Source organism: Lepeophtheirus salmonis, chromosome 8, assembly GCF_016086655.4.
Source record: "Lepeophtheirus salmonis chromosome 8, UVic_Lsal_1.4, whole genome shotgun sequence".
Lineage (NCBI taxonomy): Eukaryota > Metazoa > Arthropoda > Copepoda > Siphonostomatoida > Caligidae > Lepeophtheirus > Lepeophtheirus salmonis.
Window position 1 is genome coordinate 17,248,399 of NC_052138.2, and position 22,749 is coordinate 17,271,147.

Sequence of the window (22,749 nt, forward strand, 5' to 3'; positions counted from 1 at the left end):
CAACTCCATCTGACCTATAATGAATGAAAAACAACCTTTAAAAAAAAATTCGAAAATGCTTAGGAATCTACGGGGGAAAAATTGATAGGTTTGAGATTTATAACAGTCCTCTATGTAGAGTATACATCAATTCCATTTTTATATTATATTATCTATGATATGATGCACATATTGATATACAGACATCTATAAGCTATCTAAATAACATAGATAATATTTTATTATATTAAAACAAAGTGGAAAGAGCCTGCGATTGGAATCTATATATTTAAGTTATTACATACAATAATTTTTTATCTTTCGATTGAAAATAAAATGTGTAGAGACTAAATGGTAAGAGTCAAACGCTTTGATTTATTAGTGTTATAATAAATTGATGGAAAAGGGGAAATCTTCAACTATATTCTTATTTTATATTATGGGACATTACTCTATTTAAAAAAATACAAATCTGATCCATCACTCTCTATACTAATTTTATGCACAGACATTAAAAGAGACAAGGTGGTGAGTATTAAAAAAACTTTGAATAGGTCACGCAAATACACGCATGAATAACCATATAGGTGCAGCAAGTAATGGACAACTATGAATGATACCTGTTAAATACCTAAATAGTAATATTCAAATAAATTGGAACTAATTAACATCAGAAATAAATAAATTTTAACTCATGATGTATTAAAATATGATAATTATTATATTTGATCATATTTCAATGAAATATATGTACATATTTTTAATAGAAATGAGATATAAAATTCAAATATTATACCTTTTTCCAATTATATTTTAATAGGTACAATAAATTATAGAATAAACGTTGAACACTTTTTTATTAACTTTTGATCATTTTTGATATTCTGTATAGACCAGATTATTAAAAGTCCTGAAAACAATTTTAATTGCATTTTTTGAGGTTTCATAATATATTTTTCTCCCATTTCTACTCACAAATCTAAGCTTGGATGATGTTCCGGTGCTGTATCTACTCAATTAGTCTGCATCTTGCAGCATATTAAAGAAAAGCTTAAAAAAGAAATTTTGATTGTTGGGTAGAAATGGGGGACATTGATCACAAAATTTCAAAAATACAATGAAAATTGGATCATTTACAATTTTAGTTTTTCGTTTAGACATAATAAAATATAAATATAAAAAACGAAAAACTTCAATTGTAATTGATTCACATAAAAGTCGATAAATATATTCGAAATTAGTACTGATAATTATCAGTACTAATTTCAAATATAATTATGCATAAATGAAGCTTTTATAATAGTGCATGAAACAACTTATTGAAATTGATACGATTTTAAGACCATCAATTATAAAAACCATTTATGAACAATGAAACTCCCACTATGTAGTGAATTTACATTACAATAGTCATCAAATTAGAGGTATTAAGGCGGAGGTCACCATTAACAAATCATCGCAATAATGATTATAATCATATAATATGTAGGATTTTTATATATTTAGTTATTTTAATTACTTTTGTACTTATTAATTTGTCTAATCGATATTCTGTAGTATTATTATAAAATTATGACAATATTTGGTTAAACATTTAAGCAGTTTTATCCATTCTGAGATATAATTAAAGTTGCACCTTGATGTTAAACACAAATTTCAAGTAAAAAAATTATGTATTTGTGTCTTGAAAAAAAATTGAATTGAAATTATCCCTGGAGTTAAACGAACCTCGGAACTCAAATAGTTTTCTCTTTTTTCTCATAAAAGTAATTTTTCATGGATATTATTATAAATGAATATAAAAGGGATTCCTGGGAAAAGTTTTCGATTTTAGGAAAAATCAATTATTAATTATAAAATACGCTGATATTTAATATAACCAAAACACAAAAATTGGTTCTTGGATTTCAATGAGACTAGAGCAGGGACTGAGTTATAAATCAAGGAGTGACTGGAGTCTTAAAAATAATTATACGAATGACGTCGTTTTCTGAAATGATTAAAAATCAAAAAAGCTATGGGCAAATAAAAAATTCTGAGAATTGCACTTACGTTTTTTTCCAGGCGCAAAAAAAATGAATTTTCAATGGAATACTTATTTAATTCATAGATGAAATAAAATTTGTATAAATTTGTCTGGAAATTCATTTGAATATAAATTTAACACATAAAATTGATGTTTAACTAAAATAACTGTCATTTTCTGAATAATATTCATTTTTTTCCTCTTTTTTTTTCTTCAGCAAACGTCATTTTTTAATTTTTAAGAAGTATTGCCTCAAAACAATGCATTTTTCATTAAAAAAAAAATTAAAATCAATCGTTCCTTAATAGTATTTGCAGTTTCCAGAACATTTTATTGCATAGTTTTTGTAATATATGCAAAATGAACCAGTTATTAAGAGTAATTTTTTTGACGACATTATTCTATATAACTTTTACGTTATTACGTACGAAAAAAAATTTGCTAGGTATTTGGGGCTCTTTATATTCTAATAAATGCCTTTAAAAATACTTTTTTTTTACAAAATTTGTGCGAAACATTTTTTTCCAAATTTTAATTTGACGATTTTTGGACAAAAATAAAAGATGGACTTCTCTATGTTATTTGAGGTTTATAACACTTTTTTTTAATTCATAATAATACATATATTAAAATGCCCGCCCGCACCGAAGCGGTCTAAACATTAAGAAGAAATAATATTGAGTATTGTGAATATGATTTCCCGCTCCCAAATTGGCCTAAGCAACCCTTTACTAGTATAAAAATAAAATATCTTAATGTGCTATAGTACATTCATCACTTTTGATATGTGTTGTTATTTATTCCACAAAAAAATAGTATTTGTTCTAATTTTTTTCATTTCTAGCTCAAGTTCGATTTTGTAATTCATGCAACCTTCTCCGGCCACAGTAATATTTGCAATATTTGGCATACAGTATTCATCTTATTTATATTTATTAGTCTGTTAATATCGGTGTAGCCTTTGGAGTCAAAAATGGACAAATATAGCAAGTAGACCTATAAAACAACCAAATGTGTTCATATGAATTCTTTTAGGTCTTTGAATGTCATTAAGAGGCTGTTTTTTATCTCTAGATAGAAAATGAAACTCCTTTTTCTATCTCTCTATCTCTTTCTGTCTGTCTCTTCCTTCTCTTGTTTCTTCTATCCTCATTCTTTCTTTCTATTCCGCTCTATCGGGGTCTACAACGTAGTCACCTTCTAGGATGCAATATATAGAAAAATTACTGTCTGATATCATCTCTAAATCAATACAAACAATAGCTGACATATGAATATGATATGTTATTATTTAACTTTGGTGTGACAAAATTCCAAATGAATTCCACCTTCAAATCCGTTTGCATATAGAAGTACAATGTTTTGAAATATATAAATACTATCAACAGATCATGAAACATTTGTTCATATGTTGGTAATTACTGAATATTCTTAAAAGGCAATTAATGCATAGACTCCCCCCCCCCCCAATCTTTTGTTAAAAAAACAACAACAACAGATTAATTCTAAGACAAAAAGTTGAGTATTCCAAAAAAATACCTTTTTATATGTGTCTACATATACTTAAATTATAATTTCTTGCATTGGTGTGTAACGTGCATTAAGGCGAGCCTTATTTTTTCAAATGATGTATTTGCTTGTGATTTAAAATTTAAAATAAATAATGGTAAAATGTAAACAAATAAAAATAAAATTAAGTACTTTAATAAAGTAAAGTTACTTTGAAGTTTATGAAGTGTTAAATGCCAATATATCATCACCAGAAATAGATTTGTCATGAAAAAGAGCTTTTAATATAATTTTATCAAATTAAAATTATCACTTAGAGCACTATAAAACAACTTACATATATACCGAGTTGTCCCTTAAAATCTGAACACTTTAAATTTTTAAATTTAACAAGATATAATTTATTTACTAAAAATATCATTTAAACAAAATTAATACTATAAATAGATGTGTGTCTGATCTCTCTTCATCATAAATTGAGCCACCCTTAGCAGTCCAGGCGGTGAAGGCCTGTCACCTACAGCAGATGTAGTCCTCTGTTATGGGGTCCCAGTGATGGCTGAAAGTGGCGGCTTTCCCCTCGACATGCAAGGAAATGGTGTAGTAGAAGGGGTTAGCATCAGGGCTGTTGGGGGCCCAAAAGTGTCAAAAAAGGTATTTTGGGCATGAAAAAATAAATATAGTAACCCTGGCAATTTGAAGATTATTTTGGAGAAAGACAGTTTAGCTGTTTCATTAGAACAGCTACGAACAGCTGTGACAAAGGAAGAGGGGGGAGGGAAGGAATTAAACAAGGACATTGGCAAGAATTACTCTGATCTCGATCCTCAATTCTACTCGGAGTCCACCAAGGGCTTTTCTTGCAAACATTATTCAATTGTTGAGGTTACAAACGTTAATATTCGGTTTTTATATTTTTAATTACCGGCAGATCATATTTTATGCAACTCTACATATTATAATAAATGACGCACCTCTGCGTTAAATTGATGCAATTTGAAAATCGATATTAAAGAGTATCTGTACAAGATTTCTCAAAACAACTGTTATTTTAACAATCTTAAATTAAATGGTTAACAAAATCCTGTGGCTCGAAAAGTTACTAATAAGAATCCCTCTAATGTGCAAATATGTTTTTACTGCTATTTGTACAATACGTCTGCAGCATTGATATTTAAGTAGACACACACACACACAACTTTTGAGCCATTCATTAACTTATAAATAGACATGATCTAACATGTATTTGATGGACTCACTTCTAATATGAATGTTTGCCATGTATGTAAATGACAAAATACAGTTATTGTTTTTGTTATTTTTTCTTTCCTTTGGTAGGCGTTATAGTTGTAAAACAATCTGTCCATGCATAAGAGATCATATTCCAGATATGTTCATGTACATATATATATAGAATGTATTATTGAATGCTCTCCAATAATAATAATATAAATATGAATAGGAAGAAAAATAACTGAATGAAAAAAAAATAATATCCCTATACTTTTATGCGTTTAACCTTATTTGGAAATCATATGTAGTGTTAAATAAGGCTTAAGTAGTAGTAGTAGTAGTTGCCATGCTTGATTATGATTCTACAAGAACATCCTATGATACCCGGAACACATAATATGTTTCATTTGAATTAATAATTATTAGTGTTGTGTTGACTTGAGTCCAGTATTGTCGAAGCAAGTTCTTTTAAATTAGAAAAGGATCAAAAGAAAGATAAAAACGAAGTAGATACCATGGTTTTTTTATTCCCAAGAAATTGTGTTTAATGCGGAATCCTGGTATTAAACAAAACATATATACTGTAAAGTTTAAACATCGCTTTTTATATTTTAAGAAAAAAGAATACATTTAAAAGTAGTTTTACCCATAATAACGCATGCCTTAGTAAATTATGAATAAAACTGGATAGTTTTCATTGCGATACTCAATAACTTCCCCATTTTTTCCCGTAATATTAACTGGTAAAGTAATCCAAGCAAAAAATTATGTGAAGCATATTTATTCATAATACAAAGAAAACTGTGGAGGCCAAAAGAAATTGTGTGTCATTGCTCCTTGACGCAGGAGCAAGTAAGCGCGAGATCTCCCACATGGCCTCCTGCTTCAAAGCGAGAGGGTGGTCAGTGTCACCTCCTCTGTGAATGTTGATGCCCTAAAGACTGCTGTGGAGAAGGAGTGGGCTGCCATGTCGGAGGAATACGTGAAGAAGATAGGACAAAGATTGAGGACATGGTGGTGGCCAAGGGTGATCATTTTGAAATTTAATTGTTGATATGGAGTAAAATATACTTAAAAAGTCTAATTGTCCTACAATTGTTACTTTTTAAGAATCTTGATAAAATTAAGCATAGGAAAATTTGTTCATGATTCTAATGTTTTTCATATACCCTACAAATTTCATCTATTGACGAATGAGGGAACCATATTGAGTGACATTTTTATCAATACCTCATATTAACTACATTATTTATTAGTTAGACTCCTTATATCTTCTAAAAAATATTGTAGACTCCTTAAAACAAATCTAATTTTGTCTTATAAATAGGTTAAATTGTGATTGCCTTGAAAAGCCCTTTGGAAAACGCTCCGAAACTTAAACCCTTTCTGAGATTTAGTGATATAAAACAAACAAACTCAAGAAAAATATGAAATCAATTCGGGCTTTTTATTTTGAATATCAACTCCTCATTTGAGTCGATCCGATACATTACTAATAATTTTGTCTGTTTTGTCTATATGTATGAGTTTTGATTGACTTATTTTGAATTAAATGTGTCTAACAATTATAGACTTCCTAGATTCTATTTGCAAATATTTATATTCTATAAATAACAAAATATTAATTAACAATAGTGGTGTGTTTGCTAAACATCAGTAAATTCTCATTAATTAAAAGGCAAACATTAAATGCATATTATTAAAGCTTATAGTTAGTAGTAGATACATTAATTTTTATTCCTTTTGAGTTAAATGTATTTTTTATACGTTCATAAATTACAGGTGGTTGGAATTTATTGAAATTAATATTTTATTATTTGATAATATGTGTCTTAAGAACCTGTGCACAAAAAAAACATAAAAAAACAGAATGGGTTATATAGGTACTTATCGGGTGAGTCAAAAGTTTCAAAATTTAAAAAAATGATATAGATGTTTTTCTTTGATTTTTTTTAATGGAAGACCAGCTATAGGTATATAAATAACTCACATGTCGACAAAATTTCATCGACGTTTTCATTGGGTTGATATGAGGGTACTTCTGATTATTTTTATCTCTGAAAACATAAAAAGCACCTCTATAGTCCGAAATTTCCACTTTTGGGGCCTACTATGTACTTTTATGAAAATTACTCAGTTTAACATTTATATTTTAATTATATTTCTTCCCTTGTAGGACCTAAATTAAAGACAAAATTATAAAATGAAGTTTGTAAATCCATGTTTCCAGATTTACAAAAGGGTTTTAATCATTGAGTCATTTCTTTTGAATCGGACAAATGTCTTGTTAGTACAAAAAAATTGATCTTTCTATTAGATATTTTTAATCAAAATGATATAAATAATTGTTTGTTGTAAAGTGAAAACATACTTATTAAGTTACTTTAAATATTTTGCTTGAGAGAATGTCTTTTTTTCTATTGAAACATTAAATCTTTGAGTTATGTGAATAGTGTATGACATGTTGCAATCTGTAGGCCATAAAAATAAAAAGGTCAATATCATGTTTCTTGAGATAAAAACAATCAGAGATACACTACCTCAATTAAAAGGTAAATATTTGTGGATTAATATCATTTAAAGAATGCAAGAGTTCATTTATTTTTAATATGGTGTACCATTTCACAAAAATATCTTTAAGGGATACCAAAAAGCCTTACATATTTCTATAATGAAATTATGTGGCAATTGGTTCCATATTTAAATAAGCCTATGGCTTATATAACAGAGAAAATATATTAAGTCTTGTACGACTGGTCTGCTCCTTATAGAATACATAATATATGTAAGTCCGGTATCTTGGAAGCCATTGTGCCGTGAAACAAAAAGTTAAACTTTTTAATATTATCTTGCATGTATTAACAGGAGCTAATAAGAGTTCTGGGATAACATTATCAGCTCTCCTGGCTAAAGTTTGGACGAATACAAATGTCTCAAACATATTGCTTCATCTTAAATTATTGGATATTTCCGTATTTTTTGCTAAAAAGTTATAAATATTATGTTTTTACCTGGCTGATCTGAGTCTAATACTAGTTCATTTGAGAGAACTGCATATACATCAACAAGCTATTTATATTGATAAATAAATGATTGCTGAACAGAAGTATCCGAAACCTTTGAATATGTCTGTATTTAAGAAGATTGTATTGGTGATCTTTTGGCGTTTCATAATCATATTGTATTAATATTCTATATCACAAGAAAGCTTATTAAATAATGTTGATATATATATATATTTTTTTTTATATCACTCATTACACTATCCAACAAAATCACACTTTTTTTATGCACAAGAACAGTGAATATCCATATCGTTGTCAATTTAAGATAAGTCCACGACAATATTTCAAGGAAAAAACTCATTTTTGAATTGAACTCATAATAAAAAACCCATAAGTATTCGTATGCCCCAACTAGAAGAGATAGAAACAAAGAGGGAGAAAAAGAAAAGATATATTATACAATTTGTTATGACATCAAGTAAACTGATCATGTCTCAAACTGTATAAATAAATTATTTCAAGCTTCATGGATACAAGAGGACTCGTTGCATAATCGTTGTGAGTGTGAAGGATTCCAAAAAACGGACATTCAAGGGGGTCCTCGGAACAAATCCGTTTCTATTTATCTGTCTTTGTTTCTATTTATCTTCTTCTTCTCTGTCTTTGTTTCTATCTCTTCTAGCTTGGGCATACGAATATCTATGAACTTTTATTATGGGATCAATTCAAAAATGAGTTTTTTCCTTGAAATATTGTCGTAGCCTTATCTTAAATTGACAACAATATAGAGTATTTTAGGAGAAGTTCTTTTAAAAAAAAAATTAAAATCCATACTTTCAGATATCGAATGCAATATTTTTAAACTTTATGAATCTATTTGTCTTGAAGCTATGAACAAAAAGCACCTATTTTGTACTTTAAACAAAGATAACTTGAGTTAAAAGTATGATGCAGACATTTTAAAAAGAGTTGTAGAATTTTTTAACATTCAGCTTTAAAATATATTAAAATAATTTATCCCTATCTTCAACACCGAAGGCTTAAAACAGCTTTGAACCTTAAAAATAGCCAAAAATAACAAAAAAATTATGTCCTTTTTCTGAAGGCCATGAGGCTATGAGAGAATAAATAAGGTCATATTTGGAATTAAGGCACCCAACTCTATTAAATAGAACATATACTGTTTTTGTATCATTTTTGCTTTTGGACAGTGTTATTGTTCTAAATTTATTCTCAGAACTTTTGACTCACCCGGGATATGACTCCTATATAATTTATTATTATAATCCGTTTTAAACTTTAATTTATAATTCATAAATTATAAAAGTTGATTATAACTCATTAGTAATAACACATATCAACAATTTCTTTGAGTTTTCGGAAAATAATAATTATTATTTATGATTGATACTTGGACTTTAGAGCCAATACGGAATTATTTAACTATATAACATTCATTTTCGCATAATTTAAAAATAATTCACGTCTTAAAGATTTAAGCATTGTACTTTAGTGTTTTTCCCTTTCTCTAAAATTTCTAAAATTTACCAAAAAAAAAAAAAAAAAAAAATTATATATAAAATTATCAAAAACCTTATTTATAAAGGAAATATTTGCAAGATCGTCATGTGTACTTCAAATACTAATAGAAGTATGTTCCAAACAATAAGATATTGTTCCTCTTTAAATGCGTTAAACTAACTCAATTTAATCAATATATATTTATATCAAATATGTTTGTATAATGGTCTTTAAAAAATCACAAAATCATTTATCATTTGATGTCATAAACTCAAATATGTAGTTAATCTGCAATAGTTAAATAATAACTATAGGATTCACGTATATATTGAGTATTATGTTTTTGCTTAATCGTATTATGTTAACAATTATATTTCTTTACAAGTTCGACAGTTTTTGAAAGTATATTTTATTTCCATTTATTAACATATTAATGAAATTGGATTAAACAAATTTTTAGAAAATGGTTTTTTATATATACAAAATTAGTACAAATATAATTATATTACCTCAAGTTTGAATATGGAACCATTTGTTTTTTTAGCATATGTTAAAATGTTCTCAAAATTAACTACATTTTATTTATAATAATAGACCAAAAAACGTATTTATAGTTTCTTAAAAACATCTGCTGTCAATTTATATTTTAGTGGTCTAATTTTAAATATAAATACTTATAATAAAACCAAAAATCCCCCCCCGCCAAAAAAAGAAGGATTTTCTTTATATGAGAGAATAAAAGTTTTTATTAAAATTATATTAATCATTTAATATATCCCAATCCTGTATAAGTTAAAAAACATAAACAACAGACTCTTGATTTCTAAAAGTAAATACCGGAAAAAGAATATTAATTTAACCCTGTAATTAATAGATTATATTGCCAAAGGTAATATCTTTTTATAAGGGATAAATAATTATATATTTTTTTCAATGTGGGTTGATAATTTTTGAAATATTTAATTTATTTAAGTGCAGAATGTAATTTATCTTGAAAGTAATTGTAGCACTGTTGTTGTTTTTACAACAGATGAATCATCCCATTCAAAATTTAGGTTAAAATAGTAAAAGTTGTATAAACTACAGTCAAACCTGGTGTAACTGTCACCTGGTTTATACGTTTCAACGCACTTAATGCCCTTATCCAGTTCCCACGCAGGAACTTTACGACTTAAAAAACAGTATTAAGCGTGTTCATACTGCGGTTGCAAAAGTTATTACATAACTATATATATTAATGGATTTTAACGGTCACTTTTTAAACTTACATAGACTGGTGAGTACTAAACAAAGAAGGAATTACCGGCTATATACTTGTAGAAAGTGTTGTAAATCCAAAGCCTTTTTTAGCTTGCAAGTTTTTTCTAGTTGTCAATCTGAGCAGTTTTTTTTTTTTAAAGATCTTATTATTTCATTCTTGAAGAGAGTAAATTTAAGTAAAAAGTGTAACCAGGAGTACTCATGTATGATGGAGAACAACACTAAGGAGCTGTTAGGAAGTTAGAAGGTAAGTCTTTGTTGGAATCTGAGTAGAGTTGAGGATCGAAAATGTAGTAATTACTGCCTATGGCTTTGCTTGATAAAGAGTGATATTTGTGCTTACTTGCTGGCTAGCAGCTAATATATAGGATATATATAAGCTATCTGTGCCACGAAAAGGATTTTTTGTCTTTTTTCGAGTGCAATTTTTTCTCCAACCAAGAATCAGATTAAAAAGAAATAAAACCAGATTCTGAAAGCTTGATAACTTTTGATTTATATTATTGAAAATAATCAAGTCCAACTTCAATTAAAGTCTTTATAAGAGGCCAAGAGCGCAAACAAGCCTTTGTCACTTGGTTTCTTAGCAAATCATGGAATTCCTTCTTGATTTGATAGATAAGTTCGTTTTTGCTGTTGTATGGGGTTCGATTAGGGTTTCCTTCGATCGTGCCCTATACAAAAAAAAAAAAACCATTGGATTAAGGTCGGATGAGTTTGGATTTCAAAAGTTCGGCGAAATGAAGTCGTCGAAGAAAATGTGTTGGAGCCATTTCAGACCTTTTTTAATTACAAATGCTGTTGCTGCTCCTGGTTCCAGTTCTAAGGAAAGCCTTTTCAAATATTTGAGACAACGAAAGAGTCAACTGATTACATTTTTTTCAACTGGAGCAAGTTTAGACCAACTATCTAACAACAAAACAAACAAAAAACCCTGCCTAAGTAACTATGTTTTCCCAAGAGAGCGTGACAAAGTGGCGGCATAGATAACTTCGGGACCTTTTAATGAAACGTCATGACAGCTAAGCTGCTCTCCTCTTAATAATTCTTGTCAGGGTTACGATGTAATTTTTGTTTTAAAACATACCGAAAATGCTTACGATTTACTATACTACTTATACTCCCTCTCTTGACGTGTTGATTATAAAATATGCATGCATCCATAAATATGAATATTTCCCCATATTTACCTCCTTCTCCATCTCCTAATGAATATTATCCCATTATTGACAAGACATTAATTGCATTCTATTATTCATTCTGTTAACTTTAAATTGTTTCTAAATACCAGATGGTCACTTGTGCTTAGTAGTAACATTTTCAGTTTCCCTAGGCTCACCCCTTAATATAAGTAATCATGTATTATTATTTGCAGAAAAAGTATACTTAAATAGGTTAATTTAAAAAAATAGAAAAGAGCTAGTCACTATTTTCAACTCAACTTTAAAGATTACAAATACATAAAATAATTACTGGTCATTTTATTATATTATATGTAGTTTTACATCTTACTTTATTTCTGATTTTATCAACATTACTATAATTTAATCCCTTTAATTTACTCATTGAATCAATGATTAATGTTCATTATTTTTTATTTAATATTTGTTCTAAATGCACTGATATCATACGATGTAGGTGTTGAACAATTTAATTGATTGTTATTTTATATATCAGTATGAAACTTTTATGGTCAAAATACTGCAGTGATGTTATGAATCGAAAATTTTGGATTGGAATTACCTTTAGTCTTGCTTTATCGTGACAAAAACACACTAAATATATAAGAGTAACATATAAATTTAATATAATATAATGTGGTTTGTATACTTATGTTGTCATATGTAATCATTTAGAGTTGGGTAATACTCTTACCCGGAACATCAATGTGAATAAATGGGAATCATCAGCAAGTAAAATTTTAACGAAACATTTGGATCTAAATTTATTGGCGAGTACCTATTTTAAGCAGAGTATGTGTCATTTATGAATAATTACTACTAGTATTGTAAACTTTAACAGTTTTTATTTTATTTTCTATCGCTATTATCATTATTCTGCCATGGAAGAGATAATATCTAATTATAAAGTGTAGCCATGAGTGAGAATGCCCATTAATGACTGAGAGAAGCATTAAAAATTTGTTAGGGAGGAGTTTAAAAGCAGTGATGAAAATCTAGTGTAGAATGGGCATGTTAAATAAAAGAACCCGAAATTCAACATGGTAACCGTAACAATTTGAAAAATGTTATAAAGATACGCTATAATCAGCTGTGACAAGGAATGAGGAGGAGAAGGAATTAAACAAGGACATAGGAAAGAAGCACTCCAATATTGATCCTCAAGGTTACCTTCTGTCTTTTATGTTCACACAAGAATGTCTAATCAGGTTTTGAATATGTTTAATTTAGTAGGAAAGGAAAATAATAATGACAACTGGTAAGAGGAAGATAATTCATTAATTCAGATTACCAATTCCAATAGAACGGTCCAGCAAAAAAATTCAGAGGATTTACATGACTGGTTATTAGCGAAATTCGGAAAATTGTTTAAATCCTCGTGTTTATAAATCAAAAAGAAAATGTTGGCAAATTTGATGGACGGCACATTACTGAAAAATATCACCAAATAAACTATAGTACTCTTTACACGCTAATACGTTTAATTTTTCAGAATAGGTAGAAATAATTAAAAACAGCAGTAATATCCTGTAGATTACTGAATATACTTTTTTATTTTAAATATATGCTCAGGAGGATTAGGACAATTTTCACATCCCTAGATATAAGTAGTGATGTAAATTGTGTGTAATTTTTAAGTGTTCTTTTTTTAGAATGGTTAATCAGAAGAATGAACTTTTTTTTTCAGGTGTTGTCGTTATTATTTAACTCCTGGGTAGTTTACAATTAAAACATTTATATTAAACACCTGATTGAACATTCGTCCATGTACATAAAAATGGAGAATAACTTGAAGGATTTGTTCTGGAGCTATAATTGTAAGTCTATATTGGACTCAGAGTAGAATTGAGGATCGAGATCCGAGTAATTCTTGCCAGCGTCCTTGTTTATTTCCTTCTCCCCCCTCTTCCCTTGTCACAGCTGATTGTAGATGATCTAATGAGATGTCTTGACATCTAAGCTACTCTTTTACAAAACATTCTTCAAGTTGTCAGGCTTACCATGTTGATTTTCGGTTTCTTTTCTAAATATGCCAAAAATACACTCGATTTTCATCAGTTGTTATGAGTGTAAGTCCTTGATGTAACATTGAGAGTAACATCGTAATAATTCCTGTCTTTATATGTTGATACAAAGTTGGACTTGGGTTTATTTACTGGAAGCAGCTATGAAATAAAACTCCATGACAGTTGAGCTGCTCTAATTCAAAACATTTTTTAAATTGACAGGGTTCCAATATCAATTTTAGATTTCTTTTCATTTGAACTACCAAAAATAATTATGATTTAGAACTCACTTTATTAACGAGTAATTTTAAGTGTTTCCCTTTTTGTATGTATACTTATGTATATATTTACAAGTAATGACTGAGCAAACAAAGTAGTTATTTTTTGGGTGTGTCTGACGTCATCTTTGTTTTGAAAATGCTGCAATAAATTATAAATTGTTTGCTCTATGTTATATCTAGGATCGCAAGTGGTTCCAGAACAAATTTTAGTAGTTATGACGCCCATAATTTGAAAGTACTTAGGCTTTACTAAATAAAAGTTAATTTTGTATAAGAGGTATTTGATAGTAAAGATTTAACAAATTTAAAGATATTCAATATGTATAAAATTGAACAAAAACTAGCTGAGTAGTATTATGCTTAATATAAACTTTAACTCAACGTCATATATTGCTAAAGCATAAACACACAAATTTCATTGTTGTTACTCTTCAAAAAAGTACGAAAGAGGAGCAATGACTTCTTGGTCTTTCTGATTTGGCGCATATCACCTATCAGTGCATTCATTAGTAACAATAACAATCAAACATCAATATTTATCAAACATCAATATTTATTTCCAGAAGATGCTTTGGTATTTAAAATGTATCTTTATCTAGGAGTAAAAGTAGACTGATCAGCTAAATTTTGAAAGGATGGAAATTTCTCATGCGACATTTTTTCTCCACTAAACAATAAATATCCTATATCCCAGGACTTTTTTTGACAAGGAGAGTAGTTGAGGCTTAAAGATAATAGTATGCAAAAGTCTTCCAAATGAATTGCGTGTACACGTATGATATGGTAATCCACCTTTAGTGCATTATTCTATACTTCTGAAAACTATTTGTACATAAGGCTACACATTACTCGCTGGTATGAGTTGTGATGTAATTCACATTTATGCAATAATGTTGCTAGACTATAATGAGGAAATATTTGTAGGTGATAATGGCTTATACAAAGTGTATTCAAAAAGTAAGATGACTTTTCAAATTTCGCAGACAACGTACATTTGGTATGCTCGATTTTTTTATATTAGTGCACTCGTCAGGAACATATACTTATTTTTTATTTATATGATATGTTTATTTTATTTGTGAGAGGAATACCGGTTAGAAGTATTTTGTGTGTTCGGTGATTATATGCAATCTTTATTGGGATGATTAGGATTGGTTTCGATATCATAACTATATACCCATGATTCGTCACCAGTTATGATCCTTTTGAGCAAATATGGATCATCATTGACGTCTGTCAACAGCGCATGAGCAATGTTCATGCTTTTTGTTAAAATTTAGCAGGTTTGGAACATGTTTCGTTGACACTCGTCTCTTGCCCAAAAACGTTGGAAAAAGTTATAAGGGGTGAGCCAATCTATATATCCTCAACAACTTATCTCATAGTAATTTTATTCACTGCTTCAACGTTTTCATCGGCTGTTGACGTGCATGACCGTCCAGAGCGACTCTCGTCATTGGCATTATTCTGACGATCTTGGAAGAGTTTGTACCCCTTGTAAGCATTTTTTTTAGACAGAAAAGTATCACTCTATGTCATTTGTCAACATTTCAAGTGTTTTATGGTATTCAATTTCATTATTTACGCAAAATTTGATGAACATTCTTTGATCTATATTTTCAATAAGAAAAAATATCCAAAAAACCAAAAATACTTCTAACGTTTACGCCTCTCACAAACAAACTAAACATATTGCATAGCTGAAACAGTAAATAAATATTCGTGGCGAGTGTACAAAACATTAAAAAAATAAAAAATTGAGCATCCCAAATGTACGTTGGCCGCAAAATTTGAAAAGTTCTTTTAGTTTTTGAACAGACACTCGATGTTAAGAGTTTGGGTCATTTTTTCCTTCGGGTAATGATGATATACAGAGTGGAGACACAAAACTGGCAGTATCATGACTTAATTACGAGAAAATTTGATTTTTAAGAAATCAAGTAAAGATTACTCCAGTCCAATTTATGATATGTTGAAATACTATATTTAGCTATATATTTTATTCAAATGTATTCTTTCAAAAGCAATAACAACCGTGACACACTGGCAAACAGCTTTGCAGATCTTGACGATGAAGCCCGTATCCATGGCGTACGGCACTGCCATGATGGCCGTTCGGAGTGAATCCCAATTTGGATGACAGATGCGGCAGACATTTTTCTCCAAGATGTCTTATGTTGCAAAGTCAAGAGAATAGAGGTCAGAGCAGGGAGGAGGGCCACATGGAGGCTTGCCAGAAGTCTGCCATATTTAGTTTTGGTTCTTCTTGGCTGTAATGGACTTCTTAATGTTATAAACAGTCTGGATGGAGTTAAAAATGGTATGTGCAGCTTCCTTAGCATTTACAACAGCACGGAGGAGATGGCAGATGCGTTGCTTTTTTGTTTGTTGGTCCGATATTTTTGCTGTGAGAGACATGAACTAAAACCCAAATTGTTAATTTTTGTTTCCACTGTCATCTGATCCCTTAATGAAACCTCGTTATTAAAAATAACAAGGATAGAATTGTCATTAAATATTACTGCAAGTTTTGGGTCCCTACTTTGTAGCTACTTATCACCGATTACATGATTAACATAAATCTAACTTGTCATAATTCACATCAAGTCAATTAATGTAGAAGAACTTCTAATTAATACTTTTCCTTCGTAAGGAAGAGAAGCATATTCCCAAATTTGATCTTAAAGAAGCGCTTATATGTACATTGTACATATTAAGACGGCTCCTATCTGGTTTTCCTTCCCCTAATGATATTCAAAATGTTACTTTTGTACACACACTAATTATATATTCAGCTCATTAAAAAAATTATCTAGTTTAGTTATGAAATACAGATAAATAAAATAGAAGTTAAGTTGCTTATCGCTGATTTGTTTAAAGATTAAAGAACTAACTCATTTAATATAGCATTGAAACTTATAATTAGTTCCTCTATATAAGATATATGAGTATATATCTATATATGAGTGTATGTACATGAATTGAGAATAATCGAATTACTTGTATTGAGATAAATATTTATTATTGAAAGTGATTGCAAACTTTTTGTAAAAGGATAAATTAATAAATACATTTTTAGTTCTGATTTTTCTATAAATCGCTAATATTTTTTTTTACAATTTGTAAAAGATTGTCATAAGTTACCGTCTCATCAGTTTTTCAAAACTTTTTATGGATTTCTAGGCATTTACCAAGTTTCATTAATAATTTCCAGTTTGTTGCTCCGTTATTAACACACATTGAAAAGCGACCTCTGTCATGATTAGGGCTGCAGTGGCTTCAAATAGCAAACTATTACATGTTTTCTGTACTTCTGAAAGACCTGATCTCAATTTTTTTATATATTTTTATGACTACCAGAAGAAAATACGTTTAGGTTATTTCTTAAATGTCTAAAAATACTAATAAATCAAATTTTATTATTGATATAAGTTGGATGAAATTTTTTGGACCATTTATGATCATCAGTATAAAGCAGGTTTATTTAAAAGTAATCTTTTTATCCTGAGTAGATTTATTCTAAATATTTCATTACCACATGTCATAATTCATTATTGAAAATACTAAAAAAATTAATTTGAGACATTTTTTATTAGTATGTAATAAATTCATTATAATTAGCCACCGTATGTTCAACATATAGTCAAATATGGCTAAGAAAAATATTTGGAAAATATCAACTTTTTCTCAAAAACAAATTTTTACTTGACAAAAATATTGCATGCACCCAACATTTATACAAGTATGGAACGACATAGCTCAATGGACAACATGCTCGGGAGAAATTATACGCTTCAACTCAATTTGCGAAGGTTCGTGTCTCAATTGTTTCTAAAAAAAAGAAAATTGACATTATGTATATGGACTTCAAAAATAATTCCTAGGTCAGATGGAGTAAAATGTGATAATATAATTTACTTATACTTAATCAGTACAACTCTATCTGAACAATTAAATAAACATTAAAAAAATATAAATTAGTCTGACACCCCCTCATTCAATGGATGATTGGAGTCGGGAAAAAGTGGGACGTATGACTAAAAATTTAGACTATTTATGTAGTTATTTGAAGAAGAAAAAAGTGTTGCTTTAAAAAAAAAAGAAGACTTTATTTGAGTTCAAAAACCAAGACACAAGGCTTCAATAGGGCTCAAAAACTAAGAATTTATTGTACTGGAGGCTATTTAAAAAATAACAACATTGGAATTATTTTCCCGAATAAAAACTTTCCAAAGTACAAACATCATTTAAGGATATAGGGAAATCCTTATTTTTTTCTTTGTGAGCGACAACATTTGAGTATATACTTAAACAAATATAAGTAAAGCATTCTTTTTTAATGAAAAACTTTTTCTGCCTATGATAAATTGTCACATCACAAACTTTACATTTACTTAGTTGTTGTTTTTTTAAATTAGATAATTATCTTTTTATTTGTTTACATTTTGGAAACAATGATTTTATAAGACAATCTTCTAAACTCTAAATAAATTGATGCAAATATATATAAAAATGATTTTTTCGAAACGATAATGATTAAATTAATCTCAGTTCAAATGTTTACCAAAATCTTGTATCTCATAAATCAATATAATCATTGAAAAAAAATATGTTTCGCCTAATTACGTTATGTTGTGTTGGGTCAGTCCTTATTTCTTCGGTCTAGTACAGTCCATTCTTAAGACCAGTCTTATTCGTCATTGAGACCGGTCCTTAAGAATTTGAGTACTTGGGACTATCAATACTAGAACTGATTAACTGTTCTATAACTGATATACAGGACTGAACTTGACGGGCCATGTACTTAACTGTAGTGCACAGCAGGCTTCAGTTCTAAATATGAACAAAAACCACAATGTGTTATATAACTCTATAAAATATTTAATTTTCGACATTAAATAAATGGGTTATAGCTCTTCAATTCCTTCGACTTCTCCGAATAAATATAATTTATGTGAAACCTACATAATCCACATTATATAAGTACAGTGTACATGAGCTATTTCGAGCATGCAAACCCTATAATATATGAGTGTATTTTCTATCAAAATGAACTTATCGCACGCCATCATCATATTCCTTGGATCTATAGTAAAGATGAGTTATTGTTGTAGCAAATTTCAATACTTTTAAACCTCACCACTATATGATATGAGCGCTGCTCTCTTTTTCTCAACATACATAAAGGGTGAAAGCCCTCTATAATTTAAAAAGGGAAGCTTTCTTCAATAACCTACTCACTAATAAAAATAAATGTTTCCTGCATTATTTAAGTATTCTATGGGTTATTAAACTTTTATTTTTTACAAAATTTAGAATACTCGAGAATAAGTTATATTATTTTATGTAATTTAGTTTCTAACTTTAGAAAGTAACAAACCTTTCTTATTTTCCAGGTATGTTTATATAATATGGTATCATAAACATCAAACACCTTCTTTATTTTAGTATTTACAAGTTGTATTGTAAAATTACGCTTTATTTAATTACAACATCAGTCATTTTTATTACCAAGAATTAAATGACGCAATCATTTATATAGAACTAATTATTTATTTTGTATTTATGAGGAATATAGCTACAAAGGACAGCTGAGCATTAGCCTATACCACAAAATTTTAATAATTAGTATTTTTTAATCATACAAGTCCTAAAGTACTTAGTAGTGATGGGACCAATTACGTATCTTGAGTATGGTATATTTTTTTCAATCGTATCAGACATTTTTGTTGCTATACAATTTTCAATTTGCTTATTCAATTTAGAGCTTGTACACATGATTAATATACAGGGTGCAGCAACATACCTCCTATTTGATAGTTTTGTTTTGTTCAGTTTTAAAGATCATATTACATATTTGACTTTAACCATTGTTGAATAAACCGAACTCATTTCTGTTTCTATTGAAATCAATTTTCGTTATGAAGTTTTAGAATAATTGCTATTTCATTCTGAAATAGAAATGTAAGTGGCATTATATTATATTTTATAACTGTGGATGATTGGTTGATTATTGGCGATTCTTGCAAAGGTCTTAAAATGATTAGTTTTTCCCAAATAAATCCGGTTTCAATTACCGATTTGGACAAATCCTACTAATTTAAAGTTATGTATTAAAACAGATTTGATATTACCAACTTTAGCTCTCTAGCATAATTATTTGTTGAGTTATTTGTTCTCAAATAATTCTGCAAATTTCAAGTTATAAAAATTAATTTAAAAAAGATTAGCCTAATAAAAACTCAGGAATTTAATTGTAACTAGTTCCTTTAGAATGCAACCATACCCACAGGCAAAGTATAAAGGAAGCTCTGTTGCTGCATCCTGTATATAAATTATCTTTATCCTACGATAAATCACGGATGGTATCGCCTCATTACCCGTAGCATTAATATTTGTAATCTTAAAAATCATAATAGTCAAAAAATTAAAAATTCTTTAATTTCAATTTTAAAACAAAGAAATATTTTATATACCATCCATGTATCTAGAAACAAGCTATGCATACATATGTAACTAGCAACACTATTCTTTTAGTTTTGCAAAAATGAGTTTGATTGACTTTTTGGTTAGACTGAACCAAAGAAATTTGCTCATTGTACAGATTGAATAATCTCAATGTATTTCCTTTTCAATTCAATTAGTATCTTAGTGATAGAGTTCTTGATATCAATCTTGGTCTCAAGGTCAGTTTTCGAATACAAGATAATGTTTTTCTCTTGGTCTTGATCTCTCAAAGTATTGGTGTAATCTTGGTCTTGGGTAAAGTGGAATTGGTCAAAACATTTGTATCTAGTCCATTGATTTCTATAATTAAAATATTAATCTTATAGACACTTTTACGTAGACTGATGACACAATGACACAGTTGTCGTATTTATTTCACATATTAAACAAAAACAAAAAAAGTTTCAGATATTAAAAAAGTCTGAAGTTTCGTTGGTTTGAAAAGTTAATTCTTAACTTTTGTTTATAAATTCAAATGTTTTCTACCTATTACGTACATTTTGTTTTTTGATAAGTAATATTACCAGCAACAGCTGACTTGATATTGCATTTTTTACTCAAACAGGTGTTTATTATCAATCAAAGTAAGTAGTCAAATATAGTAAACAATGGTTAATATGGTTTAAAAGTTTATTCGACTTATTTGATCAGGTAGTACAAATACTATTGGAATTTCAAGCCTTATGTATAAACACTGCAAATAATGACATTTTTTGTATCAAGAAAATCGTGTCTATTGACACATTTATTGTTTCAGACATAGAGGGAATGAGACTTGATATTTTTATTTACTTTAAATATTCGATGGTGGATTAATTATTATCCTTAATGATGCATTTAGTTCTTTGCATTCGTATAAATTATAATTTAGATCACGCAACATTTTAAAAATAAATTATATTGCAAGCACATTCGACTGCAATTTAGAAACAGGTAATGATTAACATCTAGTCATTCATATCTTTAATTATTCTGGATGGTAGAAGAAAATGAGAGTCGCTCTATGTATTATAAGGAACTTTATCGAGGAAGAAAATTAATTATATTTTACTTCCAATGTAAAGACGACGAAAAAATAATTTAATGGAAGGAAAAGAAAACAAAACGAGAGGATTGTTTATTTTTCCTTCGATTAACTTAGTTTTTTATCATCTTTGGAAGTAAAATATAATTAATTTTCTCCCCGATAAAGTTCCTTAAAATTGAGTAAATAATATTTTTGATGAACCGATTATCTTACTTTGAATAAAAATAATTATGCCTCCTTAAAAAAACTCTAAAGTAAACAGTGATTATCTCACAGTTTATTTAATCGTTTCTTCAATACTAAAATGCTCTTTTTTCCCTCTGTTCTAAGAAATTGAATTATTATGGAAAAAATCTGCAGTATGCATTTTTTTCACATCAATATTTTATTCAAAACAAAGGTTGTAAAATACCATTCATCAAATTAAATAGTCCATAAACTATGCATTCAATATATTATATTTAGAGATTTTTTTTTTTTTTAAATCTAATGCACAATTATTTTTATTTAATGTAAGGAAATCGATTCATCAAAAATATTATTCACTCAATTTTTCCCTGATATGAATAGATTTAATGATCCTTTTTTAATGCAAATTCATATATTTTGACCAAATTCAAATAAATGAGTTTCTATCAAAGGTATATTTGAACAAAAAAATATTTGTAGAAAATACCTTTTGGAGGAAAATTTAAGTTAATATATTATTTTTTTTTTTTTCGTAATAAGATGAAATTTTAGTAAATATGAATTTATTGCATTTAAAAAAAACTAACAAGAGTATTTGCTGTATAAACTATTTTTTTTAATAGGTGCATGTTTAAGAAACCCTCTAAATCTCTATTGCATCAGTTTGAATGCAAGGATGTTCACTTTAAAATGGGAATCGACCATTTTGAGTAAAGAGTAGTACACTGTAAAAAATTGTTAGGGATGCATTTTTAATCATTGATACCATTTATGGTATCTCAAGAAGCGTATAGTCGAGCTGCTTGAGAGGAAATGATATAGCGTGTTATATACAAAAGAGCACTATTAAACAATAAAAAGGCAAATCCAGATGGAAATAGCAAAAATTAGCATTTTAATAGTATAGCTAAGTTTTTTTTTAAATGTGAGCCAGAAGGAATTTTGTATTGTTTGATAATTTAGGATCCTGTTAAGAAACGAAATCAATTTAAATATATACTAGCTGAACTTGCTAGCTTTAGTCG

At 28.6% G+C, this 22,749-nt stretch overlaps 1 protein-coding gene and 1 long non-coding RNA gene across 2 annotated transcripts in view; both read left to right on the plus strand.

The window, feature by feature from the left end:
* LOC139906123 (uncharacterized) overlaps positions 1 to 19,617 on the plus strand; it is a 175,150-nt gene extending 155,533 nt beyond the window's left edge. The window contains exon 3 of the long non-coding RNA XR_011781415.1: positions 19,398 to 19,617. This is a non-coding gene — a long non-coding RNA (uncharacterized lncRNA). The remainder of the gene's footprint in view (positions 1 to 19,397) is intronic.
* The window catches only part of LOC121123296 (monocarboxylate transporter 2), a 371,763-nt gene that overhangs the window by 173,489 nt on the left and 175,525 nt on the right, over positions 1 to 22,749 (plus strand). The gene's annotated exons all lie outside the window — the stretch shown is intronic.